Source organism: Dipodomys merriami, unplaced genomic scaffold, assembly GCF_024711535.1.
Source record: "Dipodomys merriami isolate MVZ:Mamm:240054 unplaced genomic scaffold, mDipMer1.0.p SCAF_16, whole genome shotgun sequence".
NCBI classification, from domain to species: Eukaryota; Metazoa; Chordata; class Mammalia; order Rodentia; family Heteromyidae; genus Dipodomys; species Dipodomys merriami.
Genome location: NW_027202937.1, coordinates 17,266,604 through 17,275,397, shown reverse-complemented (window position 1 = coordinate 17,275,397; position 8,794 = coordinate 17,266,604). Strand labels below are relative to the sequence as shown.

The window sequence follows — 8,794 nt, the reverse complement described above, 5'->3', positions numbered from 1 at the left end:
GCTTGAACTCAGGGCCTGGGTGCTGTCCTTGAGCTCTTTTGCTCAACCACTTGAGCCACAGTACCACTTCCAGGAAAAAAAGAAAGGAGTGTAAAATTTCAAGGCTGGGCTGACTCAGTGGAGGCAGATCCCAGAGCGACCACAGCCCAGCCTACCGTAGCAACGGTTGCTTTTCTTCAAGTTGCTCTCCTTCAAGATCCCTCGGGTGATCAGCATGGCCCATGGGAATCAGCGAGAGCTTGCACATCAGAAAAATATGAAAAGATCCCAGGAAATAAGCAAGAGGAAGAGAAAAGATAGCTTGACTACTTCTCAGAGAAAGCAAAGAGACTCTGAGATCATGCAGCAAAAGAAAGCAGCTAATGAAAAGAAGTCAATGCAGACAAGAGAAAAATGATGAATGGCTCTTTGGAAAACCTGGGTGGTACTGCCGTTGGGGTGCACCGTAAGGTCTAAGATCAAGATTTCTTAAGTAACCAGTCATTACCTGTGTTATAACTTATCCTTATAAAACTATTTTAAACCTTGCTTCTCCATTTGACTAAGTGTTATTAAAACCATCCTTCAAAAAAATAAACCATGCATGAACAAAATTTTTCAAGACTGAACTTACTTTTGAGCATTGAGATTGGAGGAAGTTTCAGAGAAAGGAGTGATGTCTCTTGGGACATACACAAGGGACAGGCAAGGATAGCAGAAGAAGGAAAGCAATTCCAAGTAGGTAAACCACATGGCAAAACATGGTTCTCATGTTGCTTTTAGGGGAGGCAGAGGAGGCAGGCAGATTAATAAAGAAATTAATACTCAGAGGATGCGGAAGCAGACCCACCAAGGAATTAGGATCCAAATCTAGATCTCAGTATCTCAGGCTGCACCACATATCCTCAAATCTATTATATACCAAAAACATTGTTTCGCACTCAAGTGAATTAAAGGAGTAAGCTAACAATAAAAATCACCTCTCATGTTTTGTTTTACAGACAGTCTGTACTTAGTAACAGGTATCATTTACAAAGTAAATACTATGTGCTAGGGTTTTCTAACCTAGGTGATCACATTATGTCCAAGCCTTAATAAGAATGGGCAGAGGAGGTATTAGTGTTGCTGTTTTACAGCTGAGAAAACATGTACTAAAATAATATTGAATGGCCTTTTAAAATCAGATAGTTGGTGCTGAAGTTACAAACTGTGAATCATAATTAGATTGATTTCAGGCTAGAACTTTCACATTTCATTTTAATAGTATCACATTATCTTTACTATAAAACTAGTGACATGATATATCAACTCAGTAGACAAATTCTTATATCCTGGGAGAATGTGTAAAAATATAACTAAGCAAAAGTAGGTAGATAAATGGCCATTTCTGATTTTCCATAAGCTAGGAATTAATGCTTGAGGATTGTTAAAAATAAAGTAAAATTAAGCTTTCTTTTGAGTTAGAGAACTACCCTCTAATGAGGTGGAAGATGTATGGAATTTAAATCAACTAACAAAATCAGAAGAGTAAAATTTCACAGTGCTGATGACAGAACATTCTAAATTTAATTTGATCTTGTAAAAATCAGACAGATTCCGCACTTTCTATGTAACATAGAAAACCAGAGAAACAATAAACCATAATTGTAGTGGGCTAATTGAAAATCTCCAAAAAGCGCTTCCATCAAAAAAAAAACCTAGGAATATTTCTTATTTGAATATAGAATGTTCTTTGAACAAAGTTTGTGTCGTAGAGGACATAGAAATGAGGTTGATTAGAGTAGCCCTTAATAATAATGACAAATGTCCTGGAAAGAGACAATGAAAGAAGGGGAAGAAATAGAGGAGGGGGCAAGGAGAAGAGGAAAAGGAGGGGAAGAGTGCAAGTCAAGCTACAGAGGCAATGTGAAGGAGGTAGAGACTGGAGTTGTAAGCTCACAAACCAAAGAGCCATAAGAAGCTGGTAGCAGCATAACGTTCTCTCCAGGGTAGCCAAGAGACCAACACTACTACACCATCATTGTAGATTTCTGTTACTTTAAACAACTCAGTTAGCAGTGATCACAGCCCTAACAAATTGAAAAACAAATCACACTAGAGAACTAGTTACAATAACAGTATGTGGGTTACAAGAGATCAAAGACACGCAGTTCTATCTGGAATGATGAAAGTAAAAAAAGGTGCCCCAAACACCACACCGATGAAAAAGTCAGAGGAGAGACAAAATTTATTGTTAGCAAAGCAAACAATGACCTGTTCAAACAGAGTAGCTTTCATAAGAACTAAAAATGACTAATAGAACAAATATGTAAAACAAGGTTAAGTGACATTGGACTTCCTGCATCTAGGAAGGTTCTAGGTTACATATAAATAAGAGTGAACACTAAGGGGAAATACAAACTGTTGGAATGTATTCTTTTCTCATAATTAAAGAGGTTTTTTTTTTTTTTTTTTTTTTTTGGGTCCGGTCGTGGGGCCTGAACTCTGGGCCTGGGTGCTGTCCCTCAGCTCTTCAGCTCAAGGCTAGCGCTCTACCACTTGAGCCACAGCGCCACTTCTGGCTTTTTTTTCTTTTTGCTTATGTGGTACTGAGGAATTGAACCCAGGGCCTCAGGCATGCAAGGCAAGCGCTCTACCACTGAGCCACCTTCCCAGCCCCCAATTAAAGAGTTTTATATGAAACTTCTTTTGAAAAATGTCACCATATGCATTAAAGGACAAATGTGAATATCATCTCAGAATTTCAGCTTCCATGGTTCAGAGTTTTCCTTAACTTAAGACAAAAATGCATGTTTATGGAAGGATACACTCAGACTTACGAGAAATGCAGGTCTGTTACATATCCACCATAAAAATGGAATTAATATGTAAATAGTGCCAACACAGAGAAACCAAGATCTAGAAAGTTCATGAGCCCATTCTTCCGTGCTCGATTTGCAGACTTTGTATAACACCCTGATAAATACTTACATGTTTTAATTATCTTCCTCATTTACTGGCGTGATCTTTCTCTCTTGATTTAAAACAGGATGACACATATAGCAGCCTTCCATATTCTAAGCCCAAAGAACACAATTTTGTAATTATAATAGAAGGCCCCCTTCCTTCTTTTGTATCTTCTGTATTCCTCTCCCATAAACGTATTTACTTGGCTCAAAGGCTACTCCTTGCTTGAGGGCTTCTGCTGATAAACTGGCTAGGAAATCAGAAATCTGACTGGCATAGAAGGACTATTTTTCTCTGAACACATATTATGTTTGCTGCATTCAAATCAGTGTGTCAGTGAATTACTGGTCATCCGCTGTTCTCCCACTATGATGATACACGTTGCTTAAGCAGAAAGTCATTTCCAATGGCATGTCAGCTCACTGGCTGGCAAACAATACATGAAAGCCATATTACAAATGATGTGAAGAACAGATTCTGGCTCATCTGGGGAAAAGAGATACTGATCAAATAAGAATCAGTACATGGGTGAAGGATTTGTTTTTTCTCTCAATGTAGTCCTTCAATGTAGGCCACACTACAGTTATCTATTTCTAATAGTTCTTAGCCTTGGGGCATGTTTATTTCCTGTAGCCTTTAAAATCAGCCCCACTATAAAAAAAATTTCAATGTCCACCAGAATGGCATCCAAACTAGCCAGGCATTCTTAAGTTTCAGCTTATTGAATTCTAGGTCTGTGTTGCTTAAATCGGTTTCAGACTTCCTTATTTTGGACTCTCCTGGGGCCCTAATTTCCCTGGGTTTGTATTATGGGTTCTTCATTTATACTCCTTTGGATTAAAAACTCGCTTCAGAATAGTTATAAATGAAAGCTCTAAGTAGAATTTCTTTATTCCTCCTATTGTAATTATAAACCCAGACACCACCAGCCAACCCATTGTACACTTCTGAGGTATGAGTTTCCTCTGCATGGTTTTTCCAGGGCCTGAAACTGAAGGCATACACCATCACTCCCACACAATCAGAGAGGAGGAAAGCATACAGGAAAGAGGCTAGCTATAAATACTCCTTGATAGACTTTTAAAAATCAGCTTAATTGTAAAAAAAAAAAAAGTATACTATAGGGACATATATACCATAAAAAAACCTTGTTTTGGTGGAAATGTAGTATTTTATGCTTGAGTTCTTATAGCAAATTAATGAAAACGTTGGCTCATCCATCTGTCTTCACATTGTAAGGGAAATATTTGGTACTGAGATAAAAACTGAACTGACCCTGAAATCTGTGGTTTTGAAAAACACTTAGGTATACTGTTTCAAGGAGCATTTTGACCTTCACAAGATTAAAAGGCTCTATTTTTTTTCCTGCTGTTATGTTTCATTTTGATGATAGCAATTTCTTTGTAGCAGAATGTCTTTTGAATACAGCCTCACCAGTAAGTCAAAGAAAGGAAGAAAGGGGAGCTTTGTGTGCTGCAAGATGTTCCTGGTTTTCAAAGGGCGGGGGGAACGTATTTGTTTTCTCTTTTGTTTCAATTTTACATTTTCACTGGCCTTCTTAAATAAGATTACATCTGTATTGTGCTTGTCACAACCAGCACTTGTTGACTGAAAAAAATATCCATTCATAAGCCTTAGGATATTTTGTAGTATACCATATGCTCTGGGGTTGGACAGTAACAGAGCATAGTAGTGTAGCATGCCTGTCAGGGCTTTTTGGATGTTGGGGGAGGAAGGAAGTTGGGAACAAGAATTCTCTAAAACATAGTATAAGTATTTAGAAATATATGTGTGTACATGCTTACATATATGTAAATATATGGTACATGATTATATAAATATATGTGTATACAAATATATATGTATATACATAATGTATATTAGTTAGAAAGGTTGGGAAAAGTAACTAGGCAGCTCCCTATGTGTTGAAAACATGCTGGTTGAAACCCCATTCAATCGTCAATGTTCTGACCATGACAGTTTAGCCTAGTCTAGGTTTGATATGCTCAGAACACTGTATTAACTTGCAACGGCACACAGTCATTTGACCTACATGCTATTTTAGAATATGCTGTTGGATAGCCCATGTAATCTACTGAGAACCAAGCTGAAAGCAAAAGGAAGAATGGTTGAATGGGTATATCTTCAACTACCAAAAATCCTAGTCAGTCATCCTCAGTAAGGATGTGCTAGCATGTATAATCATATTTGTCTACTTTTAAAAGCTTCCACCCTTTCAGCTAGCTTACCCTGAATGTGAGCCTTCAGCCCAAAGTCAGAGGCTATGGGGAAGAAAGGAGTTCCTTCTTTATAGAATGGGTCCAGTGGCTACATTGTAGTGATTAATAACTCTTGCCAACTTAGATCTGTTGTCTCTGTGCTAAGGTAGAAACCTCAGTAGCTTCCAACTTTCATGTGATTTACGTGTTTGAATGACTTCAAATAATCATTGTATCACATGCTACTATGGTTATAAAAACATTCAATATGCTTTGGTTGTGTACTCAGGCTAAGTGCACAGGTTCACCCCATGACACGAAGGTGAAGGGAGATTCCAAAATCTTGTAAATACATTCACAGGAGCCAAGACCACACCTATGACTTGAGTTCATCAATATTTTGTGTGCTTTTACTTTGTTTTCAAATTGTCATGTCTATCTCTCCCTTTCCTTACTGACACTTGCAAGTCTTGTGACCAAGCCTTCCAGATACAAAGAGGAAACTTAGAACAGGAAACTAGGCAGTGATGGATGAATGACACATTCCTCAAACTCTGCCCCAAGTCCATTGTTAGAGTGTAATATTTGCCTATTGTTCAGGTACAAATCACTCAAATGGCCACAGAAGGGGTTTTCTGTGTAAAACTAAAGCAAGGCAGCCTATCCTATGGCTCTTTAGAATCTTACTTTGATTTATGAAGAGAGAAAAATAAGACAATACAAAAAAAATGCTATGCTAGCCAGAAACCAGTGAAGTGAAATCAAGAAAAACACTTTGTTCTGATCGGTGGAAGGTCAGAACTAATCCTCTCTCTCACCCTCATTTTGAGACCATCAGAGTGCAGTTTTGCAGGGGAATGATGAATTGGGGGTTGTCTTAGCTTGCAAGGTAGCATAGATCTCATTTATTTTATTTTACAAGTCATTTGGCACAATGGTAATAATGACAATGAAATTGGATTCTCCCTACTTAAAAAGGCAATCTACTCTCTGCATAAATACTTTGGTCCATGCATTTAGTTGTCAGGAAAGGCCATTATCTAGTTACCACCTCTAGTTACAGTAACTTTAGTAATTTAGTGGTATGGTCTAGTCCACACAGGAGCACATTACAACCATTTTGCCTGTATACTGTAGTACTCTTTATACATGGAAAAATTATATTTTTCCATAGTGTATTTTCTCTACCAATGTGTGAGACATGCTGGAACTTTTGACTAAAGAACCATTTATTTTCTCTTAAAATCCTACATCCTATATATCATTTTTTTTCAGTGCTATGCAGGTACTTGAACTCAGAGCCTGGGTACTATTCTTTATGTTTTTCACTGTGACTTGCGTGAGTTGAGTCACAGCTCTACTTCCAGCTTTTTGCTGGTTAATGGACTTTGTTGCCAGGGCTGGCTTTGAACCATGATCCTCAGATCTTAGCCTCCTGAGTAACTCTAAATACAGGTGTAGGCCACTAGCACAGGCTCTTATGTACCTTTTTTTCCAAGCAAATATTCTCGCTGATGAGAGTTAAAAGAATAAATACATGCTGGGTTTGGATAGAGGTAAGAAAGAATGTCACCTCCAGGTATATGAAGAGAACATAGGAAAAACATCCCAGATAAAATATGCAGTTTTTGCCTTAGAATGAACACAATAGAAAAATGTATAATCTTATGTAAACTGAATCTTTTTTAGCAATCAATTCCAAATTGACTGTTGAAAACACACACCTCAGTTCTCTAACTTGATCCCACTGTGGTCATCAATTTGGATTATTTTCAAAAGAATCCCTTTCTGCGTTTCCTGATGAAATATGCTGAACACATTTTTGCCCACTTGAAGTAAATGTGCTTTCCACGGTTCAATAACTCACCATGTCTCCAGCATAATTCACCCCCTTTCTTATACGTACCTTAGAACTCAGCCATGCGTTACTAAAAAACTCCATTCCTCTTGATTATCATGGAATTTGGTAAAGTCCTATTTTCGTAAAAGAAAATAGGCTTTCGTAGATCAGTTTGCTCAGTTTTGATCTAATAATCAGCTTTAGGCTCCTCAATTTATTTAGCAATGTGTCATTTAAAACATGTTGAAATGCAACTTTGAACTAAATACGCAATGCACATATGTGTGCGCATACACACACACACACACACACACACACACACACACACACACACACACACACACACACACACACACACACACACACACACACCACACACACACACCCCACACAAGAGAAACAGAATTTAAAATTGGCAGTGATGGCTCTGCAAAGTTGAGGAACTGATATACTTAAAGCTGCTGTTGTTCATTTTTGGGGAAAGTCAAAATGTGTTCTGTGCTTTTCTTGAAGGAGTTGAACCACAGTGGTAGCTGATAAAATGATAGGGGTGGGGGATGTTGTGCTTCCTGTTTAGATAGTTCCATGCTTTGTCTTTTAAAAGTAACACCTTGAAATCTCAGGAGGCCAGAATATTGCAAAGCTCCGGCTTCAAACAGATATTGTGGAAAGAACATGTTACATGTTTTTAGTCAAAAATATTTGTAATGCTGGTAAACAATCATATCCCTGTAGAATTTCAAAATACATTTTCTTTACTGTGTGAACTCAATATTTATATGGAGTTGCATATTCTTCTCTACTCTACCATTAGTGCAGTTTCAGATGCATCTTTTGGTTGAAATAATATTCTTTTTTGTATTTTTTGTCAGTTGTAGCACTTGAACTCAGGGCTTAGGCTCTTTCCCTGAGCCTCTTTGTGCTCGAGGTTAAGATTGTACCACTTGAACCACAGTGTCACTTCTGGTTTTTGAGTAATTAATTAGAGATAAAAATCTCATGGGGACTTTTCTGCTGGGGCTGGCTTTGAAATGTGAACTTCAGACCTCAGCCTCCTGAGTAGCTAAGATTACAGGCGTGAGCCACCAGCACCCAGACAAATTACAAACTATATATATACATATCCATTTCATCAACCAGACTGGATCAGAAAAAGTAAGTTTTTATCTAGATAGGTAAACAAATTCTTTCAGCCATTCAGCATGTATTTATGAAGTATGTGCCATGTGCTGTGTAATGTTCTTGATGTTTGTGAAACAAGTATGGGCAGTCTTTATGTCCAAGGACCTTAAATTTTACTGAGGAAGATAGACCTTAAAGAATTCTGCCAATTCCAGCTGTGATCTTCGGCTCTCAGTCCCCTGAGCGGCTGGGGTCACCAGTGTGAGTCACTGGTGCTCCATTGAGTATACAAGTTTTCTGTTTTAAACCAGGTCCTAGGCTTCAGGAATGGGAAGGAAAGACCGTGGTCGGAGGGCTTGTGTTGTCGGGGGGCTGGGAGGAGAGGGAAGGGGGTTGTGGTGGGCAGGGTGGGAGGATGATTGTGCTTGTATCTGACATAGTAGCAAACTGATCATCATAGAGCCGCGGAATTCGGAGGCCATTTCCTGTCTTGGCTCCATGGAGCCACTGAGGCTCTTCGGTTGTAGTCTATCCTTGACCAAGTGTGTGTTTCCTAGCCAGTGGCGCTCGGGGGATCTGGGGCTGCACATCTCGCGTTGCTTGGTGAGGGTCTGAGGCTTCTGCCCTGGGCCCCACTTCAAAGCCTGTCTGTAGATGGGGAACCTGTACCAGTCCGGTATGACTTATG

General features: G+C 38.7%; 1 pseudogene; it reads left to right on the top strand.

Annotated features, from left to right (window-relative positions):
* Window positions 1-214: 214 nt before the first annotated feature.
* Window positions 215-397, top strand: LOC138827858 (small EDRK-rich factor 1 pseudogene; annotated as a pseudogene).
* The last annotated feature ends 8,397 nt before the right edge of the window (window positions 398-8,794 follow it).